The sequence below is a fragment of the Manacus candei genome, unplaced genomic scaffold, assembly GCF_025592945.1.
Source record: "Manacus candei isolate 608988 ecotype Guabito, Panama unplaced genomic scaffold, ASM2559294v1 h1tg000023l, whole genome shotgun sequence".
In the NCBI taxonomy this organism is placed as follows: domain Eukaryota; kingdom Metazoa; phylum Chordata; class Aves; order Passeriformes; family Pipridae; genus Manacus; species Manacus candei.
The window spans coordinates 10,276,249-10,303,277 of NW_026138071.1; the positions used below are offsets into that span (position 1 = coordinate 10,276,249).

Genomic DNA, 27,029 nt, shown 5'->3' on the forward strand with positions numbered 1-27,029 from the left:
AGTGTCAACCTAGTTTTAGATTAACAAGAAACAGAGTTATCCACAAAATTAATTGTACCTAATTCAACTAATTCCTAATATTTTGTGTACTCAAAATTTAAATGTGCTGACAAGTGAAACACTGGTACATTCACCAGGATCCACTGGGAAGGTGTTAAAAAAGTTACAATAAAACATCAATTAGCAATATCTAAATAAATCGCAGTATTGATTTTGCTTGTAAAAAAAAAGAAAGTTCAGTTTGTAAAGTAATACCAGCTTCTAAATTTTTCTAGGTAAACTTACAAAAATGCATTTGCAACAGCAAATATTGCTTATGAACTTAAGAAGAAATAACAAACTAAACTCCGAAAATTAATTGAATCATTAAGAACCACGCAGCTGGAACACTTACTTTCCTAGTCTTACTATGCCCCAGAAACTAATCAATACAAAATAGGAAAGAATAAACATCATATAGCACAAGATTAATGGACTGTATTTAGAATTTGACAGTTGTCTAGGAAACCGAAAGGGAAAAAAATGGAACTTCTATTTGAGAGGCTTACACACAGTTCTTGGCTGAATGTGATTGTTACTACACAGGGAGGAAAATGCACAGAAAGTCAACATGAAAATAGAATGCTTTATACTAGGATTTAACACAGCATATGAAAAATGTACATAGATTTCTCCAAGGCATTTATTCTAGTATCATGGAAGTGTCTAATAAAACTTAACCGAGCCTTAGGTTTGGAATGTTTTCCAAATGTATTATGGAAGTATGACTTCAATCTAGTCACCACCTACACATAATAAATCCAAAGGTGCAAAACCTATGAGTTACAAGTTCTACCATTTCTTTAAAATTTATCCTTGTAATATTGAAATTTCAGTATATTAAAAAAATATTGTACTAATTAGAGGCCTACAGCTTTATGTAACATACATTACAGAATGATAGCTAGTGTTACAGCAGCTCCTAGAATTCTAGTATTCTTCCTATTATAACACTAACTAAAGCAAATTGATGTGTAGGAAATACATAGCAAGAAATTTAAACTGGTATAAGTAAAAACCTTTCAGGAAGGCTCAAATACTCAGTTACAGCTTTGCTTGGTAGGTAAGAAATTCCTTCATAATACAGGTTGAAGTTTATTTATATTGCTTTTGGTCAGAACTTCTGACTCAGGTCATATTTCTTCAAATGAGCATTTTTGGCTTTAAATATTAGTGACAGTCTTTTCTTTAGACATTTTATGTAAATGACAGTAAACATTAGGATTGCCCTTCTTCAGTTCAATCTGACCTTGGACTCTTGGGCCCTTTTGAGATTACTACTAATTTCCATCATCAAGTTTACACCACTCAGACCTAAAAATAACATTATTGATTGCCTTTTTTACTGTAAACCTAGTACTTTAGCTTTCATCTGTCATAAACAAGTTCTACAGATGATTGGGTTATTAAGTTAAAATAACCTTAAATTATTTTTTTTTAATGATTCAAAGCTGTTTGTTATGAGTGGAGTTTGCTCCTTGATAAAATGCAAGAGTGCGAGTTAGGTGTATGTTTTCACTCACCATTTAAAGTGCTCTTTATGTAACATAAAAGTTATCCCACAGTTTAGATTTAGAGAATTAGTTTTCTATAAAGAATGCTATTCAATGGAAAACACTCAATTATCTGTTGAAATAAAAATAATTATCTGTGGTGAGAAATGTCTATCTCTGAGTGTCACCGTAGACACTCACTGTAGCCACTGTTAGGTTAACTTTGCTAAAATATATAGGGATTCTTTATTCCTATGACTTAATATCCTAATTTTGTAGTCTACCAGCTTGATCCTTACTATCTAACTGCTGCACAATCACATATACATTCAAAAGTAAATGCTCTTCATACTAATAACTGTGGAAAAATCTCCATGCTCAAGGAAATCAAGTTGGTATAATGTTAACTGCATCTGAGAAAAAAAAAATCCTGTTTTTAGGTGGGACGGAGGCAAATTCACCTTCAGATTTTGAAGACCACCACACATAGATTTCAAATATTTATAAAAAGGGATAAAATACTCTTGTATCAAAGTCTTGGTACAGTCACACAGTTGTCCTCTGTGGCTGGCCTCTGAGAAGGCAATGAGAGTTGTTTGCTAAGTGCACTCATTTTAACATCTGAAAACTTCATACTTGGACATATTTAAAATTAAACCAAGAAATTTGGTCTTCTGAGAGCATATTTTGAACCAATGGAAATTTGGAATTCCTCAGTTTGTCCAAACATTAAAAGATAGCATAATAATGCCTAAGAAAGGGCAGAGTTTTCAGGATATTCAAACCAAAGCAGGCAAGAATTTGGGACATGTGGGCCCAAAGCCAGGCTACATGGACTCAGGAAATTTCTGCTTTGATTCCAGGACAACCAGGCAATGAAAGGATATGATTTATGAGAAATGATGGCAGATTATTTTCTCAATTAATACAGAAGCCAGGTCACATAGTGCTATGTTGCCATTGTTTTTCTTGTGAGCAATTCATTTCCTTATTTAATTCTTCATCTGCATTTTTCTAGTGATTTTGAACACAGATTGTAACTTCCTAGGAACCAATATAATCATACATAATAATATTTTATGATTAAGAAGGTAAAGGAAGTTTCTCACTTCACATTGTTCTTAAAATAAATTATGCTAAAAGACCATAAACATCGCTCCCCTCTCATATTGAAAAGGGGGTCCTTAAAATGAAATAAGCATCATCTAATTTAAGCATAAATAATCTATAAATGGAAATTTCCTGCAGTGTATACCTATCCCAAGATCACCCTGTTAATTAACAGTGGTTATACTGTGGTATGATAAAGGGGATCACAGAGCCAGTAGTGCTGAGTTACCAGTGTGCCTGATACTTTTGTTCAGGAAATCCTGCAATGAAATACAAGGATGTGCCTGAGGCATTGCAGGGATAGGGAGTCAGCTGTGTGTGCTCTTCAGACAATCTATACATATGTAGTAACTTCAAAACACAAAACATCAGCTTTGCTGAGCAGATACAGCAATCAAAATATCTGCGATATACACTCAGTATATACATATTCAAAATCTGATGATTTGATAAGGATATATGACATTGGGCAGGTGGACCCAAAGAAGTGGCAGGAGAAACAATTCCAGGTTGAAAAGGGGACCTGTGAACATGGTAGCTCTATGATTACACTTCCCTAAGTAAAACTACTCAGTAAAAAAAAGATCAACAGCGATAAAGATCAATAACTAGACAAATAATTAATCTGATCATAAATAACCTTTCTCTTAAGGTTTTACATGTGAAAGAGCCCCATAAAAGCTCGAGCTTTTTAATTCAATTTTAATTTTTTAGTTGCAGTTTTCACTGTAAAACACATTTTGAGATTTGACTTATAGCATAAGAGAGCGGTAATTTTTTGTAAGAAGACATTACAAAACTGGTGACCACATTAAAATTTAGTAACAATTTGCAATCACAGTTTTGGGGTAGATTAACTCGTGTTTTTTGAGTGGCTTTTTATTGTTTGTTTGGTTTGCTTTGTGGTTTGGTTTCTGTTTTGGTTTTTTTTTTTTTTTTTGTAATGAACAAATGAGATACTAGATACTTTTGTGACCTAGAATTTAACTTGCTTACTCCTCTTTAGGATTACAGTGGTAGTACACACACATTATGGTTACTCCAGAGCATATGGTGTTCCTACTCTATATTTATATTCAAAGTAATACAGCACTTGCCTGAGCTGCTCTTATCCCTATTCCCTCTGCTTTACCTCATCATAAAACAAGGAAAGTCAAGCAGTAACACTGTCATAGTAATATACTAGGGATTCCAGCTGTTCATAGAGATAATTTGGATGAAAGCAGATGAACTGGTTGTAAGATACCAGCCCCAGTATCCAGATCCTATGGCAGTCCTATTGGTCAATATCAAACTTAGAGAGATGCCACTACAATGTGCTTCAGAGCTTTTAATCAGGCGTAGTAGATGTAATGAGTAACATCAGGTTTCCAATTAAGAGGATGACTTTTCCTATAGATGGATTTTGTGGTGGTTGACCCTTGATTTGATGGACTCACTGAAACCACAGTTCAGAGTCTGTACATGTGTTCTGTAACAGTCTGAACTAGTGAACACCAATTTTATTATGATACTTCAAACCTTTGGAGGATAAAAAAGCCAATATTTCCTGCAAATGGCAACAGTATATACTACTGATTAACAGCTATAAGGTAAATAAAAAACACCGAAGAGTTACACTGAGTGGAAAATAAGCTAACTAGAATTTGGAATGTAAAGTTTCTAACTTCTAACTAGAATTTTGTGATAAAGAACAGAGTAAAGGTAACTTCCTGAAACTTATTTTCAATAGCCATTTTCAGAGTTCAGTAAATAGATCATCTTAGCAAATAAAATGCCCAATATCAGAAATTTGCATTTATTTTCCTTTAGGTATAACTATAGCAGAGTTCAAGCAATTTTTTTCATTTGTCATGTTACGGTGAGAACAGCATATGGGTAAAAAGGGCCAAGATTTGTACTTTAGAGAACGAGGTCACAACTTGCTTGCCTTATACAAAGAACTCTCTTAGTATCTTCTGTTCTCTGATTCATCAAAAGCTGTGGGACTCCAGTAATATAATTAGTACATAGCATACACACAACAAACTATATTGGGCGAGATGTGAGCAGCAGAACGAAATGGATATCATCAGTCAGAAAGTTCCATCTTACATCCTACCACCCTTTTTCCTTCTAAAATCCTCGCTCTTTTGAGGGCAAATCTCTCCATGCCTAATCTTCATAAGATACAAGTTATCTCATGCTATCTGTGAAGAAGAGGTAGAAGCACAAAATGTGTCACCAGCATACTGATTAAAATCCCCATAGTTTCTATACTTCCTTCTTTCCCTTGATCCTTCCTCACTCTGGGTTACCTGATAACAAAGGGAAATTACCAAACTACCACGCTCACAATCTAAGAGGGCATAGGGGAATTGCTTTATGTTCTCCATTGAAAATGTGAAATTGTCTACCTTTGCTAGCATCTAGTATTATCTAAACAGAATTTTGCAATACTGTGCTTAGTTGGCACAGCTCAGAAAATTGGTATAGGCACTTAACTTCTGCTTATTAGAGGGAAAAAAACATCAGCTGACAACACAAGCATAATTTCTGTAAATATCAAGGCCTAATAAAAAACAGATCTGTTTAATAGGTGCTACGAAGCTTTGAATTACTGCAGCAGCTCACATTCTTGTCTGTAACAATCTTTCATTCCCAAATGGAGATGTGCAGGAGAGCAAATATTAAATATTAAACTGTTGGAGTTAAAAAGTCTCCTTCTGAAACTGTTTTCTTGACAAATCAATTATAAAAGCACAAACATGATATATTTCAAAAACAAACATCATCATTATTACTGATTATTTATTTTGAAGTTACACAAGGACACCACAGGAACATTGATTTGGCACCATAAAAAAATACAAATTAAAAACTTTATTCTTTCGTGCCACTACTTCAGGTACAGGCCTCACTTGCTACTCTGAGTACCACCTGAGACCCAATCCAGCTTTCTTGTCATGTATGGATTGAGGTGGTGATTTGTAATCTGTGGGTTTCTTATTCTGCTGTATGGATTTTTCGGCATTTTTTTTATTTCTACTATTTTCTTTTGGAAATAATTTCCAAATCAATACTAACATAACACATATATTTCCAATGTCTATGCGTCCGTAGAACCACTAGTGAAAAAAAGAATTCATATATCAAAGTGATCTTCAATAGATATTTTCCATTTACCTTTAATAACTGACAGCTTTAATTATCACTGATAACAATGAATGAGAAAATACATGAATGGAAAATAAAATATAATAATTCTTGTGCTGATTTCTCCAAACAGTCCTGTTAAGAAGCATTTATTAAGCTTGACAGTAACGTTACAGACAAAATGTGAACTATATATTTAGTGTGGAGCTCTGCTTAGTTAACAGTTGGTGAGCCCATTCTCTCATACACACAGACACACAAGCATGAAAAAATGGCAAAGAAAGAAAATATTTCCATATATATTTTTTGCAAAATTTAGATAATAAGGGAATTTCTTCAAAAACATATATATATATACATATATATAAAAAATAGCAGTAACAAACAACATAGATTTTTTTTCCTGAATCATCAGAATCTGAGATGCTCAGAATCTTATGAGACCTGCTGTTCCTGAGTCTGAATATCACCAGATTTTTCTTCCTAGGAAACAAGGAACAAGGTCACTTCAATAAAATGCTTGGAATTAATGTAGTATACCTTGATGATAAAATGATCTGATTTTGCAAGTAAGAGTACTGCATCACAACATCACATGAAGAGTAGAGGCCAGATACCAGATTTAACGAGGTTAAAAAGAAAAAAATCACACCATCATCACAGTCAGTCAGTACAAAATGGCTTTGAATTCCCCATTCCATCTTTGACTCTACCTTAACAGCAAACCAGAGGGTACAATCCAATTCTGAAACGTGGAAAAGATCATGTTGCTATGATTTATTATGGGTAAAATTAAATGTTTTTCCGGCTTACCTGATTGAAGGAGAATGAACAATCACAGCAAAGCCCAGCATCCAAAAATAATATATGTCTCCTCCTGAAATAGTCCAGATTTCCATCCACAAAGCTTTACTAATTAATTATAATTTCTGTATTCTCCGTGGAAAAGAAAACACAGAGACCTTTCCAGAATCCTCTCTGATTCTGCCTCCGCTTCCTGTTCTCAGTCTCACTCTATGGTACCCAACATATATCAGAAAACAGCTTATTAGGAGAAGGGGGGCTGGAGGGAGGGGGGATGGATGGAGGGGGAGAAGTGACGAGCCCGCAGCACCTGACGTGGCAGCTCCACCTACTGGTGGCCAGAACAACAGGGACCGAGCGCAGCCTCCGAGGCTGCTCCATCCCAGGCGTTCTGACCGGCACTTCAAACAGCTCCTGTGTAATAACTTCCTTCAGGCAAGAAGCAGAACACATCAACAGAACCATGCTGATTATTGAATAGCCCCTTAAAATACTTTTTCTGAAAATAATTAAATTTAAATTCTCTATATACATGGAGCAGAGCATTTTGTTTTAAATGTGCTGTTTCCTTTAAAAATGCATGGGAAGGGAGGAATGTGTCAATAACAGAGCATAGCTACTGACTGCCCCCCTAACTCGTGTATGCAGAACTTGCTGATTATCTTGATACTGTCTTATTCATTAAACACCACTATGCATTTTTTGGCATCATGTTCAATTCTTTCACATGTGTAAAATGTACTATGCCTATGTAAAAAGCCTAGCTCAAAGTCTTTCCCTGAGACAGGATTCCTGGGTATGTGCAGATTTACATCTGCTTACCTAGGACTCCTCTGGCCCTCCTGAGAAGGATTATTAGAGCAGTGGCTCCAGCATTGCCTGGTCCAAGGGCAGCATCATTGAGTGAATAATGTCCTTCAGGCAGCATATTATTTTGTCCTGCATGTCAGTTTAAGGAGTATTGTGTCCGTGGAAAGGAAAGCGTAGGAACGCTGAGCAATGTCAGCAAGTGTGTGCAATATATTGACCCGTAGCCTGGGGTTAGAGGCCACTACAGTTCCCAAAGAATTTATAATCAAGTTACTAGCTTTGTTCAGTCATGCAGGATTTAATGAACAAATATTATTGCACAAAACAAGAAGACAAGCATATAAAAACAATGAATATTTTGCTTTCTTGTAGCTCCTGTAGTTCCTTTAAATACCTTCTCTGCAGTGCCTAGAAACAGCCCAATTCTCTGTCCCACTGGTCACACACTTCTTTTTGGAAGTGAGAATCCCAGGGCACATATCCAGCCTGATGGTCACTACCAAATCCCAACTGCACAAAGCAGCAGTAGTGGTGGTAACTGCCTATGATTTATGTCCCGCATCTCTAATATAAATAGACATCCCTTTTTCAGTTAGCATTTATCCTTAAGCATTTGTGCCAGTTTGTGAGTAGTCCTTTAGATTTCAGTTACACTTGCTGTGTGCTTGACAGACATCAATACCAAATTCCTGAATCTGGCAGCAGCAAACAGAAATACATTTTTAGGGGATGTACATATTCTGTATGTACAGGATAATGTAAGTGAAAGAGATGTACCCCCACCTTGAAAATGTTTTTTTTTGTAAAACTGGACCACACAATGACACTCCTGATCACATTGTTCAAGTAAATTCCCTTTTTGTTTCAAAAAGACTTTGTGAGCATGAACATATACCACATTCTTTTTTTTAAAAAAAATAATTTTTTTCTGCCATTGATTTTAATATTTACATTTTCAAACTTCTAGAAGTTAAGAAGGAATGTATTTTTATTAAAAAAACTGTTCATCGACTCTACAGCATAGGTTTTGCTTTCATGGGATTATGCTAATTTAGCAAACCCATGAGTGAAGAGAAGCTGATGTCTACATTTTAAACTGCTTAGGAACATTGTTTTGCACTGTGTTTTGAAAATCAAACCGGTCCTTGGGGAGGAATTTCATTTGCATAAACGCTGCATTTCTTTTATGTATCATTTTTAATCTTAAAAAAATTTCTTAGGGGTCTTTGGAAGTTTTCTTTAGAAAGTCTTTATGTTATTGTCCAAATGTAATCATCATCTAGTAACGTCATAGTTAAGGAGGAGTTATACATGATGAATCTGTTTCTCTTGGAAAAATAAAGAAATTCTAATCTACATAACAAACTATTTCAACCTTGTTAAAAAAATAAGAAACATAGTCCTTAATACTAGCTGTGTAATTCCAACAGAAACGGGTGTATCAAAAACACTTCTGAACCTAAGCTGGTTCAGAGATTTGAGTCTCTGATAAGTTTTACAAAAGTATAGTCTTAGAATAGCTAATTTTTGTGAACTAGCGTTCCACAAGATGATTATATTAACGTCATATTACTAGAGAACCCCCAGTCCTACTTTTTTGTGGTCCTTGTATTTATTACAATTTTCTGTGGTATACCAGTTGATACAATGACTGTACATAATGTATTTGTTGATACCAAGACAGCCTTCTCGTAGGTGTAGGTCTGATATTAGAGAAACGTTCTGCCACTGATTTAAACAGTTCAATTATCAACCCTCACACTACAAAAAAAATCCAGAAAATATACTTTTTGTTTGTAGAAATACTCATGCCACACAAATTTATGGTAAATATTCATTTATGCATATTGCAGAATCATGGGTTGGAAGGGACCTCTGGAGAACTTCTAGTCTAACCTCCCTGCTAAAGCAGGTTCACCTAGAGCAGGTTTCACAGGATCACAGACAGGTGGGTTTTGAATGTCTCCAGGCAAGGAGACTCCACTACATTTCAGTTTGTGTCCATTGTCCTTGTCCTGTCACTGGGCACCACTGGAAAGAGTCTGGTCTCATCTTCTTGATATCTGTCCTTATGATATCTGTATGCATTGATAAGATCCCCCCTCAGTCATTTCTTCTCCAGGCCAAACAGGCCCAGATCATCTATAGCTCATATATGACCTATATTCTTCTTTAATCAACGTCCAGGATTGCCTGTATAGTGATTCAAATTCACTGAAACCAGTCAGAGTCTTTGATTTACTGAAACAGAGTTTGAATTATGCTCTTAAGAACTCCTTACCACTCTTAAAATCTATCAGTGGAACAACAGGGCAGAAAAAAACCCCCTACATACAATTATGCTATAAATACATCAAACCATCTATATGGAAAAGCTGCTCCCCAAAGCCCTGAATTTTTAAACATGAAAATTTCATTTAAAAAGTCCATATAAAATGTATATATGTGACAGATACTATGTATACAAAATATCTCTCCTTCCTTTCCTCTTCCTCACTAGATTCCACTGCCAGATCTAAAAATCAGAAGTGGTCATTCAACAAACAGGCTGCTTTGACAAAAGTAATTTATAACAATGCCAGCCTGACACTTGTTTCAATTTAAATTATTTGTACAACTTCTAATGAATCATCACTGAAAGTTCAATTCAGAAATTACATTTAAAAATCTAGCTTGAAAAGCCTTGACATTTCTAAATAATCTGTCTGGGAATCTTGCCCCAGGTGCAGTTATGCTCTCAGTAATGTCTGAATAAATGCAAAGCTATTCAGTCACTTTTAACTAAACAGCTGAAATACAAATGTTGAAAAATCTTAGTTGCAAAGAGAAAAATAGTTTTGAAGTGTTAAACGTGAATGAATACAGCCCCTGAATGAGGTCTCATAAGGACAAGCCCATGTAAGTTTTCATCAATGCAGTCATCAGCCTGGTTATAACATCAAATATACTGTTTGATTAATACAATTACTTTTGGACAATAATTCTCTTTATTAATTCTCAGGCACTTTTGTGAACAGTAACGTGTACTTAAGGGCACCAAAATAGAAGACTTTATGTCATAACTATTTCTTCAACTACTTACCTGTATTAGCCTTTGAAAGTGGTTGAAATTGCAGTATTTAGCTAAGTGTAATGAATCTGACTTCAAGACTGTCTAGGTGTATAAAACTCTTTTTCTTCATCATTGGTTTCTCTCCTTTTTTCTCCTTTTGTCTCTAGTGTGCAGAATCAAAAACCCCTGCTTTTAATAAATTTTGTACCCCCTACTAATGCATATTTACAAGTTGTGGACCTGACATAGTGACTTTTCAACTAATAATCTCCACTTTCACTTGAGAATATTTTTATTTGACTGCTGCATACAGTGGTAAGCAAAATTTAGGGAAGTGGAACTGCAGTAGAATTATCTGGCCTAACGTTTTAGGAAGATCAGTGGTAGATGTGCAAATGAGTTTCTACCGTTTCTTTTTATTCGAAAACTTGTAGGTTACACATGTGGAATTTCAAAACTGGGAAAGAAAATACAAAATGTGGCTAGCAGTCAAATGCTACAGAACAGAACTGCAGAACTTCTTGGGATAAAGACAAGCCTGAGGATACAACTCAATGCCACATCCTCATTGTATCTATCATCAGTAATAACATAATGTTCTGTTTGTACAGGCTCACTTAAAAGTATGACTTCATAGTAACTTAAGCCTTTGACCACTAAAATATTTTAATAGGATATAGAGCACACTATCTGAAAAATTAGCTGCTTTAAATTATTCCTAATATCATAATAAAGATATGTGATCTGCAATCTGTACTTTAATGGTTGTAGCTTTTAATGATAATAAAATTATTTAAAAATTAATGTTAATAAATAATAGTTAGACCCCTCCAACTCTTGTAGAAAAAACAATACAAAGGCCATACAAAAATGGACTCAGTTGTGATAATTCCATTGGTTTAGTAAAAACGAAGTAAAAATAAGCCACAAAGCATAAACCACCCTAACCACCTTCCATATGCGCCTATGTGCTTCCAAAATATTGACCTCAGGTTACAACTTTCAGATGAGCTACAATCACAGTTATAAAATTGTCATGAGCTGAACAAAATGTACACAGCAATCACAGCTCAGAGATGTCTTAAAATATTCAATTTATATATGCACACACTCTGTTCATATATTTAGAAAGAGTAGGAATCCTGTTTTGAAGAAATGAGATCATCATGTGAGACTGATGTCTGTTTAGTCTAAGTTCAAGATAATTAGCAGCAGGCAATAATAAAGTAACTGCTCAACAAAAAGATTTTTTTTCTTACACCAGTGATCCTCAAGCTAGAGGTGGGTCTAGGTGGCACAGTGCTTGGCTTCAGCAGCTTCACAGCCAACTCCACTTGGCATTGATAATTACTTAATGAGAGAGTTGGTGAAAAGTTCCATAGGTTAACTGGAAAGATGTAGCTTTCCCACCATGTGTCTTCTAGATGTTTCTATCCTCTAGCATGTAGCAGGCACTGCAGCCGCTGCCACTGCAGAAGTTTCAGAATTTCTGATTACTAGAAGAAACATTCCTTCTAATCATGTTAATCTTCCTTGATAAGATTTTTTATTTTATGTCTATTTTGGCACGACACAGGAGAGTCATAGAAGGCAACTAATTTCTTAGGAAATACTTTTTTGCATGACATGTAACATACCTGAAGAACTTCCAGAGATACAGGCCAACAGCTTAGGAGGATTCTGAAAAACACTAGATATTTATGTGAATAATAAGAGTTAGAACAGGGAGCAGGCACTGACTCAGATAATAAGGATTCGGTATCTAAGGCTTGCAAACTTCTTGTTTACCTTGCAGAACTTAATGCATGTATGTATCTCAATTCCTCAACTATGAAATGGAGATAATTCCTGACTTCAGAAGGGGCTATAAGATAAGCTATAGAGATCAAGAGTGAAGAAATATTTTAATATTCCTAGTAATGTCCAAAGAGGCCAGCCAAGCCTAGGAAGCTATTATTTCAGGCCCTATATATTCACAGGACACAGACCATGTTCAGAAGAATCTCCTATATATATATGACAAGACCAATAAACAAAGATGAAATGCAAACAATCGATTTCAGAGTGAACAAATACAATTTAAGATAGGCAGATTTTAAGAGGTGGAGAAATGAATTAAATGATACCTCAGCAACAAGTGCCCTAGTGCTCTCAGAGCTAGTAACAAAATCTAATAATGTCCTCCCAGGACACCTATAAACAGAGAGATTGCATTCATACATTTTCATTCCATTTATTGCTACTGAGTCATGTGGTTTAATTGGTCAGATGAAAGGTAATCATCACTTGGAGAGAGGGGAGGTTTTGCTAAGCAAACCTCAAGTTATAATTTATTTATTTGCTAGTCTTTAAAAGCCGAAATGCTAGAATAATTGCTCTGTTTAATAACATATGCTTGCCAAGTTGATATTGCATTAGAAAGTTTCTCTGCATCTCAGTATGCCTAGGACTTAGCTGCACTAAAAACTGTACCTTTATAACTAAACTGTGAAAATATATTACAGAGAGATGACAACAAATTTCAAACAATTGACTCTAATATATTAAAGAAAAATAGCTGTACTTTGATCTGCTTTCAGCCAAGAATTATGAGGATACAGAACACGTAAACTATTCAGTGCACTGAACTGAGAAGTAAGCACAAGCTAATGCCTTAATGGTTCTACTATAGGCATACAACATCAAGGGGAGCAGAAATGGAAGTGAAATGTACTTTCAAAAACTGTTGTACACATTCCTTTTCAAATCTGTCTTCACTGTTGTTCATTAAAAGGGACTTCACTGTTAGCCCCAGGTAGCCAAGAAATTACTGGCTTTACATTTTGAAAACATTATGAATGTGATACAAAACAGTCCCTTCTTCAAAAATAATTAGCAAGACCAAATAGTTTTCGTTACAGAGAAAAATATTCAGAAATCTTTTAAATTCCAAAGCTATCTTTCTTAGGCAAAGGTAAAATCTGGCAGCCTGCACTAATGCACCTCAGATGCAAAGAATTTAGATATGACAGAAAAGCAACAGAATAAAAAAGACTGATGATGTTTACTAGTCACCAATTTCTCTCTAAGTAACCCTGGGACAGGGAAAAAATTATACATCATATTTAGAATCATCTCAAAGTTCAGTTTCACTTCAATTAGTAATTTGCAAAGGTGACTCTCAGACTTTAAAGGCAAGAATGATAGGCTTTATGATTTCATCAGAACTAAATAACAAAGTCTAATATCTTTTGATTGAAATTAATTTATGTCTTTTAAAAAGATGACGTATCAAGGAACCAGGAACCTGTTCAATCTGCAGACCTGTCTTTTGCCTTAGCAATTTAGAGATTCAGCTCTAGAGTTTGAGAGTTAAGAGATTTGTGGATTAAAAAAGACAAAAACAAAAATAAAGGGTTCTAAATATCTTCTTTGAAGCACGTAAATGGCAGGTGTAGACAAGTGTCTGTTGGCCAGAATAGCTGCTAGCATTGCTCCTCAAACTTAACATCCCATGTGCTGTGGAAACTGGAGTTTGACCTTTTGCTCCATCTCTTCTGGGCAAATGTTTTTGCATGATTTAATAGAATGGTTATTTTTTATGCAGATGACTGTTAGCCATGCTCTGAGAGGCAAAGAGAAATTTCTGGTAGAAACGAGCTCTATCAGCATGGTTGAATAAGCAAAAAGATTCTTCCAGCTATGCTAGTTTTAGGACACTTAAATAAAAAAAAATCATGAGATTTGTTCAATGGATATTTGTTTTCATCCCTATATTTACTATAATTACTATGATTAATAACACCATGAATAAACCATGTTGAAGGTGTTGTTGGAGAGCTTAAGGAGACTTAGAATCAGCTCTGAGAGATTTACTGGAATCTCTCTGAATCTCTTCTGAATTTTTCATAGAAAAACTCTTTATTTTCTCACAGACATGTAACTGAAACTTTGTGCCACTGAAAAATGCAGTTTTTCTGGGAAAATGTAAACTTAGAAAAATGCTGTGAATTTCAGCAGTTAAAAGTCTATTATCTTTGACTTATTGTGGCATTTTATTGTGATATATGTGAGATATTACCATATCTCATTTTCACTGTACTCTTCAAGAAGACACAGAAAATCAAATCTTGCTTTGCCAATGAGCTTTACCACTAAGGTGCAATTGTCATAAACCTAAAGAAGTGAGACCATAATAGACTGTAGAAGGATTAAGATTACAGAATATAAAACAGAATAAAAGTGTCTATGAGTTTGTGAGGGAAAAAATATCCTGTATAATGGAGTGGAAATGCATGTTTCTTACCAGTACACTTTTAACTAAATTGTTACACTACTGCTAAGAATTATATATTAGTGTAAGTAATAAAAATTCATACAATCTCCAAGTCTCTTATAAGAGTTTTATCTCAGTTTTAATATTTCAGATTTTATTCGTTCAAATTATGTATATTTTTAGATAACCTAAAAGTTTTTGTTTTATTTATGAAGTAAGTTGAATTAATATTTGAAATTTTAATGTTACACATTCCAATGAAATTATTGTTTTGTGAAAAGTACCTTCAAGAAGTGACTTTAGAATTAGGCTTAGAATATCAGCCTCACTATTTTAGGTCTAAAGTAGGCCTATATTCTTTCATATTTATACAAAGTTGTCAAAGCACATTCCAAAGTATTTCCTGCTCCGTGCCCTCGAGAGTGCGGGAGCTGGGACGTGCAGTGCCCGTGGAGCCAGGCCGTGCTCCAGCACCGCGGACAGCGCTCACTGCGGGCAACGCAGGCGGCCCTTCGCGGGGAAATCCTTCACAAGGCATAAATATTACTTTTGCATGAAATAGTACTTTATAGGAAAAAATCCTTAAAAAAAAGTCAGTCTACACTGTATCTTTTTTTTTTGTGTGACAATAGGATTTCTAAGACGCTCAGTCCACGCTCGCACGTAGGTGTTCTGACCTATTATTGTAATTACTTGAACTATTTTAATACTTCAGAGTTCTTACATGGTCCAAGATCTCATTGTAGGGATTGAACAAGCATAGAAATGGATCATTTTCCTGAAGACACCCCAAGGGTTTGTGATAGCCATGATGAATGGTTTAAGCTGACGCAACTGCAAGTTGCAAGTTGCAAGTTGCAAGTCCTCAAAGGGACTGTCTCTCGAGCTACTTCCCCATGTTGACATCAGTGATTTTTGTAATGAGTCGGATCACGGATCCTAATTAAAAAATTCCACGGTCTTCATCTAGATTCCATGGTCTTCATCTAGATTCATTCCTAGTTAACTTTTGCATTTTTTCCTCCCCCAAGCCCCTCCCATGTTTTGGTATGATTAAATTTTCCTCCACAGCTGAGAACTGTTGAACCAACCCCGTGTGCAGGTGGCTGCTGTGTGATGTGACAGAGCAGGTGTATGTGATAGAAATAGAAGATAAAAGTAGAAACAGTCAGCTACCCAGCATTCCAGTATAAGGTATCCTTTAGTAACAGTAAATCCAACACTGCTATTATGGGAATAGTGGCTAGAGACAACTGGGTGAGGCAGTCAACTTGTATATTAGGCTTTTACAACTTACAGTGTCCTGAGTATGAAAGATCAGTTTCAAGTCGCTGTAAAATGCAATAGAGGCTTGTCTTAAAATATATAAAACAGGTCACTCTAAAAACTCTTTACTAAGCAATAATGTAATAGTACTGGTGAAATCTAAGCATCCATTCCTCCCGTCTTACATAAAGATCTTTCTTCCTTTGTCTTTCAATGAGGATATAAATGTAATTTATAATTTTGCAGAATCAATACTCAAAGGGAAAATAGCAAGCACTCTTATTTTATACTATTATGTAGTTTTGGGGGGGTTCTGAATAAAGAATGACTTCTTTATTTCTAAACACAAAGTGTATTAGGACATAGTAAAATAAAGATATCTGGCAGAACTTGAGTTTTCTGCAATTATTTGTATATTAATGTATACTTCAATGTAAAAAAAAAGTTATGGAGTTTAAACCTCAAACCCATTTTCAAATATTTGTAACCATTTATTAGTCTTACTTTATTTTAGAGTTGTGTAATCAGGGGCTAACTGCGATCCACGCCTCCCCGGTGGCTGGGCAGGGTGTGCGGATCCAGCGGGCTCGTCCTGTGCCAGTAGGTGGAGCCCGCACAGAACCCGCGGCCGCCTTGTTTCCTCCCCCTCCGCTCTTCTCCCCCCTCCCCCCTTTTCATTTCCCCCACAACCAATTTTCTGATCGATGCTGGGATTCAAGGAGTGAATCTCAGAACAGGAAGCAGGCGAAGAGACTACAGAATACTGCAGAGGTTCCTTTGTTGCCTCTATGGGGAGGCTCTTTCTTTATTTCTTTCCTTTTTCATTTCAGTGAAATTAAGAGTTTACAAGCTTCTTTGCCCAGGAACCTGTACCTGCAGTAGGAGCCTCTCATCTATCTACAAGTGTATGGATATTTCTTATGCTATGATTTTTAATTCTCTTTTAATCAGGTAAGACACTATTTTATTTAATTGGAATGCTTTAGACAACAAATTCCAGTTGTTTTATACCAAGATTCTTCTTTTGTGGTGCCACACCTAGTTTTCAATTAATATTAATAGAGCAAGAGGAAAGGAAATCATAGCCATCTTTGCCACTGCATGGATTTTTCACAGCATTTAATTAGGTCTTAGCACAATAATAAAAATGTTGTTGCTCTTTGGAGGTTTCTGATCCGATTTTTTTTAAGCTTGCATGTTTATAAGGATTACTTTTGAGTTTCTGTTTTCCTCCTAATTGTGGTAATTTGTTGCTGTTATTTTGAGGTGGTCATCCACAAGTGTTTTCTTTTTCTACTGGAGGCTATACTGTGCTGTATTCAGAATATAAACTGGAATGTATTTTAAAGCACACAAATACATCCCTGGGATTGCACAGCTTTGATGCAGAAATGTGCTGTTGCTTCTTTATGCTATCTTCAGACTGAGGCTTTCTTTACTTCCTAAATTCATCATTTTATTTCTGTGAGGCATGGGAGGTTTACAGGATTCTCCCCTCTCTCACCTCCCAAAACAGCCTCTCCCTGATGGAAGACAGAATGGAGGACTTGTCTGTCACTAAACATGGTTTTGCACTGCTGCATATACCATATGAAACACATATGTTTTGTGAATTGTTTTACATATACAAGAACGAAATTTTTATTAAAAAAATACATTCCATATTGCATGAGAGGGCAAAATTATTCCTTTCTTTATTTTTTTAGAAGCATGATACACACTGGGAGAGACAGCAGAATGACTCAGGAGGTGGGAAGCTCATGCAGCACCCCCTGACTCTTCTTTCAAACCTTCGGGTCTTTTTTCTTACCTTCTTTGAATTATATTACATATGTTTAGTTGGGAAAAACAACATAGAAATGCATAGACTTACACAGTCACAGATCAGAGAAGGGGCTCAGTAGCCAATTTGTGAAAAAATAATGTGCAATCAGTTTAAATGCATTTTGCTTTTGATTATAAGGTGGTAAGTAGCACTTAATCAAAAATTTCACACACCTGTATAAAGGTGCACTTTTTTCTTTTAGTGGTGATTAGTGAAGCAACAGAAAATTGCCTGTTGGGATTTGAATGCTGGATGCTGCGTTGGGTTTAGATGATTCCATAGATACATGTGAAATGTTAAGAAGGTTCACGCTCGTTCTCACCATCTGTGCAGGTTGCCTGCTTGGCTGTATTTCTGTGATTGATGTTTACAGTATGTATATCTGTGTATGGCTCAGTCATTGTAGTATCTGAAAATCTCTTCACTAGTGGTAAAGGATCCTCAATTCTTGAACAGATCTGGAGAAACGATGAATAATCATGTCCAAATGATCCGCAATTTCCTCCAGTGACAAATGCATTAAATAAATTATGCTCTCATATGTCTATAGGCCCCACTTCAACAACAAACAGGCATGTCAATGGGATGACTCACATTCTTAATATTAGGCAAGTGGACAAGTACCTGGCTCTTGATTTTTAGACTGCACCAATTTTAAGGGAAAGAATAACTTTTGTAATCACAGAAATTTTACAGTGTTCATAAAATGCACCTAGTAGGCCAGCTGAGCGTGTAGCTTCAAAGACAAGCTATAGATTAACTTTTATGTTAAAAAAAAAGAGAAATCCATAGAGTTATTACAGGTTTTGAGTATGTTCATTGTGAGCATTAGGTCTTGGGAAATAAGAGGCATATAAATGGCCATATTATATCAAAGCATGATCCAGTTACCTTTCAGTAGGAACGAAGTAGGATATTTCTGGAGAAGTTCAAGCAAAACTTGACTCTAAGAGAAAGTTGGCCCTCTCTACCTTTTGTGAAACTTAATTTTAGGGGTTATTTAAGCCTTCTTTCTATTTTTGTTCATCTGAAATACTCTAACAGAAGTATACTCATATAAGCATCAGATCTCCACAGGAGATCCCAGCATACCTCCTCTGCAGCCAGAGCAAGAGCCAGCATCAGTTACGCTGCCAGGGCTGCTTGCTGTTGATTTCTTTGTCACAGACCTGGATGAATGGTTTCATTGGGTCACTGCCTGCAGCCCCGCTCTATCCCCAAGTAGCCCTAAAACTGTCCCACCAAAGGGATGGAGAAGACACTGACATCTCATATAGTCTACCTGCTCGAATCCTACTTGGTAGCAAGAAATGCAACCATAGTCCCCTCGTATGCATACAGCTCTTGGCTGGAGCAGGAAAATCTCAAACAAGATTTTACTGTGTTGCTTCCAATGTTTCAAAGCCATGCACATGCTCACACCTGCTTCTCCAGAGCACAGTGTGGATCCTTTGCAGCCGCAGACCCTGGTCCTGTATTCCCCCTGAGTGGGAGCGGCCTCTTGCCCATCAGAGCCCTCCTGTTCCTCTCACCCTCAGTCCCAGCTTGCCAAGCAGGCGTCAGGGATCCCAGGGCCTCCTTTCTAGAGGCTTCCTGAAGTCACTGGAATAAATCTGTTCCTTGTGCCTACTGTTGTCTCACTGACACCTACCAGCCTCAGAAATGCTGGGTTAAAAGGCATTTCTGCCAATAGTGGCCTGGATCTCCTGTTCTTCTGTAATTGTCTTTGAAAGGCAAAGGTACCTGATTTCCAAGAGGTGTTAATGACGGGAGGCAAAACCCTCATTAACCACATTCGTGTTATTCAGTTTGAATTCCAAGTTTGCAACTTCACCACTCTTATTTCTGCTCCTGAACCTACTATTGTTCCTTTTTCCAACCCTTACCTCCAGCTGAAGTTAGGTTGCTTCCTCTTTCTGCCTCTGACTGGTTTGGGACCAGCAGAAGGGCTTTGCTTCCACTCCTGGTTTCCATGTTTGATGCCTCAGCAGCTATCAGTGCTGCTGAAGGGGCTGCTATTGCCAGGCAGAAACATAGTCAACATGTGGCAGCTCTGTAAGTATTTATTACAAGACGCTAAGAAGCTTTTTCTGAGCATATTTAGAAATTACTTTAGAGAAGTGCTGAATGGCCAGATTTCAATAAATTTAAACAGGAGCAACAAAATTCAAACTCTTATATCGCCTGAGCAGCCTACTTGACACAATTCAGAGTAAACAGATTGTAGCAAAAGTTCTCAAAAAAATGGCTGGAAATACATTTTAATGCTGCAATATTACCATCATGCTCATTAAATAATTACAAAAATAGTTTTTAATCTTCCTATTAAAAAAACAAAGAACATAGGTTCATCATTCTTGCCTATTGGTTTATAAACTTGTAGATTACTGAAATAATGGTTTCAAACTTTTTCCAATAAGCAGACTACAAATGTCCTTTTTCTATTAAATGGTGATGATTTTGTTGTGATAAGCATTCAAACTGTATCACGAGGATACATGAATCCGCATTGTCAAGTTAAGCTTTTCTTTCTAACTTCATTGAAAGAAGTATCTCACCATTTATAGTGTCATTAAAGAAATAAATCCAATCTCAACAATTAATGTTTGGCAAAGCTGAAGGCATAATGAAGAGATTAACATGATGGAAACTATTAAGCAAACAAAACTCTGTCAGCTCTGTTCATACTATATGGGAAAAAAATGTTGGGTTTTTTTTTAAGAAATCGTGAATAAGTTATTTTTTAGGTCTCTAGCTGAAGTTCAGTGATTGTTTCTGTATGAAGTTTTCATAAGTTTTGTGTAATTGCAATACCATTTGCTGCTCGATTCTTAGCTTGGCTTCCCTTAAGTATGAGCAGAATCTGATTTTGGCCAGAAGAATTGTTCTTGAACTGCTAATGGTTCTCACTCATCTTTTTGGACACCCTCACAGGTACTTCCCATTATGCATTAAAAACGCAAACTTCCCCTACCAAGAAACAGGATCATGTTCAATAAGACAATGATTGCTCTATGCAGGATATATTTATCTTACCTGCACAAACTGGTAACATACAGCATGAGCAGGCATGCATTTTAAGATGATGGACGTCCAGGTTTTCAACATAGAGCAAGTGGTCTTCTCATCCTCTAAAGTGGCCTTGTCATATGGCAGAAGATGCCTGATTTTTATGGCATATGGTGCCGCCTGTCTGGTCTTAAACGGAGTTGTAGCGTATGGCTTTGAGTAATTTGGAAAATGTCAAATGGCCCACTCTAGCCAAAAAAATTGGGTACCATTCAACCCTGCAGTAAAAAGCATGACAGCAGTAGGTCTAGCCAGCTCTCAACTCAGCACTTTGGTTTCAAAGGCAGTGTTTGTGCTGTATGGAACTATACAAACCCACCTGATTATTTTGGCCTGCTAACTTATCATTCTGTAGCTTTCTGGTTGCTGGTACTGAGTTAACTTAATTAAAGCTACCATATTTCCAGATCTAGTGCTGTCATTCCTCTGACAGCAGGGTGAATTTTGCCTTAGATGAATTACTACCAGCAGGCTTTTACAGTGGGGCAGAAACAGTCTTCCTGTCTGAATGGGTGTTATTTGTACCTTTTTTTTTTTTTTTGCTATACCAACCTCACCATGTCTCACCGTTTTCAACGTAAGTGCAAAATCCTCCACAGACTTTGACCCCAATGTAGTTTTGTTTGATGATAAATGTAAATGACTCACTCTGAAATTAGGATTCTGACTCAAGATCTCTAAAGCAATACACAGTGTTCTAGACTCACCCATTTGTCTCAGTAGGATCCCAGATATATTAGGAGCTAGACTCCATAGATGTATATAAAATGGAGTCAGATGCATCCTGAAAAATTTGACAGTCTGTGATCTTAATAGAAATAGTGGCTGGAGTTTAATGCATCATAAATTGCATGTAGCAAGGTTAGAAACAAATGTCCTTTGCCTAGACACTGGGATTAGGATGTGCTGTTTAAAAATGAGTTCCATAAACAGGTGCAAAGAGAAGGTTGAAGGAGCACCTGAGCATCTAAACAGACTCTGTGCTTATAAAGAAGTGTATGGCAAATTTCTATACAAACACTATTATGAAACAAAAGCTCTGCCCAGGGTAGTTGAAATTTGACAGCCTATCTCTATGTATACTCATTGTATTTTGTTTACTGCTAAATATTTGTACCAAGTAAAAACCAGTGGAAAATCCTACCTCTTGGGCCACAAGGCAAGCTTTCTAAGATCAGTTTTCCCTACTGGAAGTCTCTGGCAAGGTTATTTTAACTGGGACTGTGGCACACAAGGTCATATCACAAGAGTATAACAGGTGTATTTGTAGAGTGTGTGAGCTCTGTGTGTTTCTCTTTGCTGAGAGTCAATAATGCAACCATGGAAACTAAAAGAAAAGTACTGACACCAGGCAGAATGAAAAAATCTTCCATCTGTAGTTGTGTTAACCTGAAAGCAGACATGGGGCAAACACTGCACGATTGTTTGCAGATTGAGACTTCAGTGATGGCTGCACAAACACCTCATGCAAATGCACTCGCACAGGTTGGATTTTGCAGTGCAGAGGCTGGTTTCCATTTTGTAGAATGGGAAGCACTGCAAAAGGGCTGACAGGAGACGGCTTCCAAGGTACCACCTTAATACTACTGAAAATAGTAGTATTCTAATTCTAATTCTCCTAGTGAAGCAGTGAGAATACGCTTTGAAAATAGGGTGCAGGTTGAGCTAACCTTTTATTTCCATCTGGCTTCTGGAAAATACCGATAGACAAAAGGGAAAGTGCACAATTTTACTGTCAGAAGCAATGGGGAGATGCAAATGTTAAAAATTATTAGGGAAATCAATTTTATTAGAAAGCAATAGATTGTAAATGTTACTAGGCCACACTTACAAGAGTCACTTTTCAACAGAATAATATTTTACATCTTGCAAACAGTTTACTTTAGTAGTTATGTTGGCTAAACATATGCAACAGTCAGAACATTTTCAAGACTTATTGTTTCAAATTATTTTTTTTACAGTACTTTCAGTTAGAGTTAACATTTAAAGCGCCTCACAGCCTTCACATTTGCGACTGTAAAAAGATATCTGTGCTTTTGCCAGCTGAAGTTTTTATGAATTACATGATCTTTGATCTGAAGCAAAGCTTCGGCCCTCTAAGCCAAGCCAAAGGCAGGCTAGTCTCACAGAGAGAAATTTGGGACTTTACTCCGCTAGTATCCTTCGGGGGTGGGGGAAAACTGAACATAAGCCTCAGGGTGTGATGATGATGATGACCTTTAATGTTGCATGGAACACTTGGGTGCTATTACTCATGCTGATATCTTGCTCTGTGGAGTGGTAGAGGCTGGGAACCCAGAAGCATTCTCCGTTGCTGGGAAAGGGATTATATAGCTTTTCTCAGTATTGACCTCACTTCCAAATCTGTTTAAGGATTCATACATTCTCTAAATAATCTGTCCTTAGTGAGAAAGATGATGGATATGATGCAGAAATTGAGTGAGCTGGTATAAATATTGTGAGGATGGGTGAGTGACTCTGGAATTGTGGTAAGGAAAGGAAATATCCCCTGGGAGTCTAGAGAAGAGAGACAGATGGGGGGAAGGCAGTTAAATGTAAGAGGGGGGAAGTGAAATTTTAGGAGGGTATACAAATTCAGTTTATATGAGAAAAAAGTAGAATACCTTACAAAGGAAATCTTGACACGTGTATCCATGTTCCTTTATGGAAGTAAGCAGTGTGGCATGCCTGGCTCCAGTGGGAAAATCTCCTTGCATTGGTACAGCTCCAAGTCACAGGTGATGCTGTGAGTAAGGAATGAACCCTTTGGGGAGCTCCTGCATTCCATCTAATCAGAACCTGTTTTGCTGGCTCAAACGTAGTGGGAAAGGAAGAACTCTCCTGAGGAGGTTATCAACATCTGCTCCCTTGTTTTATTCATATATACCAACAGATGCAAATGGAATATATTCTAAGAAAATTTACAGTTAGGAAATTATTCTAAACTGGAGAAAATTATCAAACTCCCCAGAAGAAATCTCAGTTCCAAGTCACCCAGTTATAATGAGCTGCAGTTCTATTTTAGCCTACAATTTTGTAGATTATCCTCAGCAATCCTTCTTTTCCCCATAGATATAAAATACTATAATGAACAAGCTTCTACTCCTTTTCTTTTTTTTTTTTTTAAGTTACCTTGAAACAATCTGTATTTTTAAAGAAAGTGACTAAACTTTACAGCTCTTGGTTGTTTTACCCCTCTTATGAAAAAAATCAGGAGCTATAAAAAATTAGTTTGGGGCACATATATGATGTAACTATTCAGTTTTCCATTTCTGGCACATTTCTGTACTTAAAAGGAGAAGTGGTACAGAAGTGTTCTTAACATCACTACCCAGGAAAATGATGTCTAAGTATAAAGCAAGCACCCATGTTATTGCAATAATATTTTGCCATCAGGTAACTTACTAAGGGCTTCTCATGAATTTGGCATGTTCCAGCTGAGGCTCATTTTAAGTAAGGAGACTGATATAATCTATACTGTGCAGAATGTCAGAATAAACACACTCATAAACACCTCCTCTCATCCTATATTTATGAATCTGTGTTGCTCCTTCCGGCCTTTCAAGTTTCTTGATGGAATACTGATACTGCCTTTCTGCTCTTACTTAACTGCATGTGTCTGCCATATGCATTTTGTCCCTTAGGAGAGCCTGATTCATAGAGATGTTTTTAGAGTGTTCAGTTCTCAGTTCATGTCTTGATGCGACAGTTGGGTTATCAGGACACTGCAAAAGGAAAACAGAAATTGGGCCTGGTAAACTGTTTCAGGGGGGTTTAATGGCATTTCTATTCAATTGTGGGTCAATTAACTACTCTGTTTCCTTTCAGATTAAAAAAAATTTTCTAAATTTAATAGAGACCTGTTTAATGCTTTCTAATGTTATATGTCTGACTGAGCTTTTCATTACCCAGAGAAACAAACATGCTGGTCAGGTCACCAGGGAGCAGTGGTGATGTTTGCTGTCTTCCTTTGCACAGGAGGGATGAAGCTGCAGCTCTAAAGTTTTCCATTGGTTTCTGTATGATGATCTGGGAAATGCTATATCACTGCTTGGCTGTTCTGCACAAGTCACTAACCATATTACTCATCATGGGATCTAATTTCATGCTGTTTGGTTTAATTTTTCCTTTTCAGTTGCCAAATTTTGAATATACATCCAGCCTTGTGTGTCTTACACTGGTGACATCTTCATTTAAAAGATGTAGTTACTCAGCTGTAAAAATGCCTGTAGTGTGAAGTTTTGGACAGTTGGCAGAACTGTAATATATAATAACTATTAAAATTACAGTAATTAATCTATATTGTTAAGTACTACAACAGGTATATTCAATTCTCACCCTGTCTCTGTTATTGGGTATCTGTCCACAAACCACATATATTTTCATATGTCACTCTGGTTCCAAAACCACACATAGTTCTTCTTCTCAAAACACAAAGTAGGAATAATAGTAATGGGTGCAAAGTAAGTGGCTGATATTTAATAAAGAAGTGTGGAAGTAAAAGGATCCACTAAATATTTCGCATTTTAAAAATCACATTAAAAGTACCTTAGTAAGTGACAGAGTCAACCACTCAGTTGTGGAACACTAAATTAAGGCTGTCTTTACCTTCTGGAAATCACACACATGATTTGTAGCCACCTGTGAAAGCAGCAGTTTGAGTGAATTGCCTGCCATCAGGCAGTATTGAGTAGGATTCATCTCATCTCTCTCCCTTTCTAGTCAGTCGAGAGAGACAGGCACTTCTAGAGCAAAACTTGCCTCATCTGAAGGTAGATATCTGAAATAGGTCAGAAGAATTGCCTTTTAAAGGACTTATTTTTCTTCAGTGAATATGAAAGGAGTTCAGATTGGCTTAGATGTGGATGCCTAAAGATGCAGGCACCTCATGCCATAGAAGGGGAATCCTCCTTCATGACACAGGCAGAGGTGACACCCAGTTCCCCAAGACAGCATACAGATCTTGCACAGAGGACAGTGCTTTTTGCCCACATAGTTATCATCCTTTTTTCTCTTTTCTGCTAGTCAGTTCTGCCAATCCCTCTGCACCACCAACAAATCGAGGAAGTCTCCTTCAAAATTAATCTCACTACTTTTAAGAGCTCGTTCATATTGTATACTGCAGAAAACAGTGAATACTGCATTACTGTATCTACTGACAAATGGACCAAAAGTAAAGCAGATCTCAATTTGAGTATATGCTGTCGTTTGAGTCCTTCTGCCTGCAGTAATAGGTGTTATTTATCGGACTGTTTGTACACAATTTTAGGGAGACCATATTGATACCCATATGAATGATCAGGAGTTATTTAATGTACATTCACACATACTTCAGAGCTCCAAACTTGTCATCTTTATAGTTCTTTATAAACTCATTTTCTCATCTTCATATTTAGCCTTCCAATTAATTCCAGTCCAGTTATCTCAGCTTTTTATTCCTTCTCTTGCCCATTCATCCCAAGCTGTTTTGCTTTGTCCTATCTCAGCTTGCCCCATTATAGTGGCTCCCCCGCTTCCCTTTTCCTTGACTTTTTCCCAGCCTGGTCTCCTTTGAGGTCAAACTGATCAACTTACATGAATTTCTTGATCATAATAATCTACAAGTCTTTGAGCTTTTCATGTCTCTCCAGCTAGCCTCCAGGACTATTGCAGCTAATTTTGAGACAGTCTCTTTATCCAGGCAGACAGTTCTTACACGTATCATTTCCCTGGAGGTTTTTTATGCTGTCTGTCTTCAATTTCAGATATTTCTTCCTAAATGCCCCCTTTTCCTTTTGTATTTCCTTCTAGATTTTGGTGGAGTTTTTCTTGCTTGTTTTTGTTTTATTTGGTCTGGTTTTTTTAAGAAACAGCATATAGGATGATTTGGAACACAAAGATGAAAGCATTCCCACTCCTGAGTCAGCAGAGTCCACAAAGACAGACTTCAGCTGCAGGAAAATCCCCTCAGATGGACAATGAAATGTTAACAGGAAAAGACACTATCTCTGTAATTCACACTTTTAAACCTCTGGGGTCTTCTTTCAAATAAATGCAAACTAATTTTTCAAAATTTTTCAACTCTGTGCAAGTATTATAGATAACATTCCAGAAGAAAGAGTACAAAATTCAGAATCCTGTTTTGCAAAAATTGCTGCAGGGGTTCATATTACTGCTTTGCAAATCAGAAGC

At 36.6% G+C, this 27,029-nt stretch overlaps 2 protein-coding genes across 5 annotated transcripts in view; one reads left to right on the plus strand and one right to left on the minus strand.

Annotated features, from left to right (window-relative positions):
- The window catches only part of LOC127471000 (sodium channel protein type 2 subunit alpha-like), a 73,592-nt gene extending 66,769 nt beyond the window's left edge, over positions 1-6,823 (minus strand). Inside the window, exon 1 of the mRNA XM_051787240.1 lies at positions 6,591-6,823. The gene's annotated coding sequence lies outside the window, so the exon portion shown is untranslated. The remainder of the gene's footprint in view (positions 1-6,590) is intronic.
- Positions 6,824-16,634: 9,811 nt separating this feature from the next.
- Positions 16,635-27,029, plus strand: part of LOC127470999 (sodium channel protein type 2 subunit alpha) — a 76,988-nt gene continuing 66,593 nt past the window's right edge. For all 4 annotated transcript variants that reach the window (XM_051787233.1, XM_051787238.1, XM_051787232.1 and 1 more), the window contains exon 1: positions 16,635-16,915. The gene's annotated coding sequence lies outside the window, so the exon portion shown is untranslated. The remainder of the gene's footprint in view (positions 16,916-27,029) is intronic.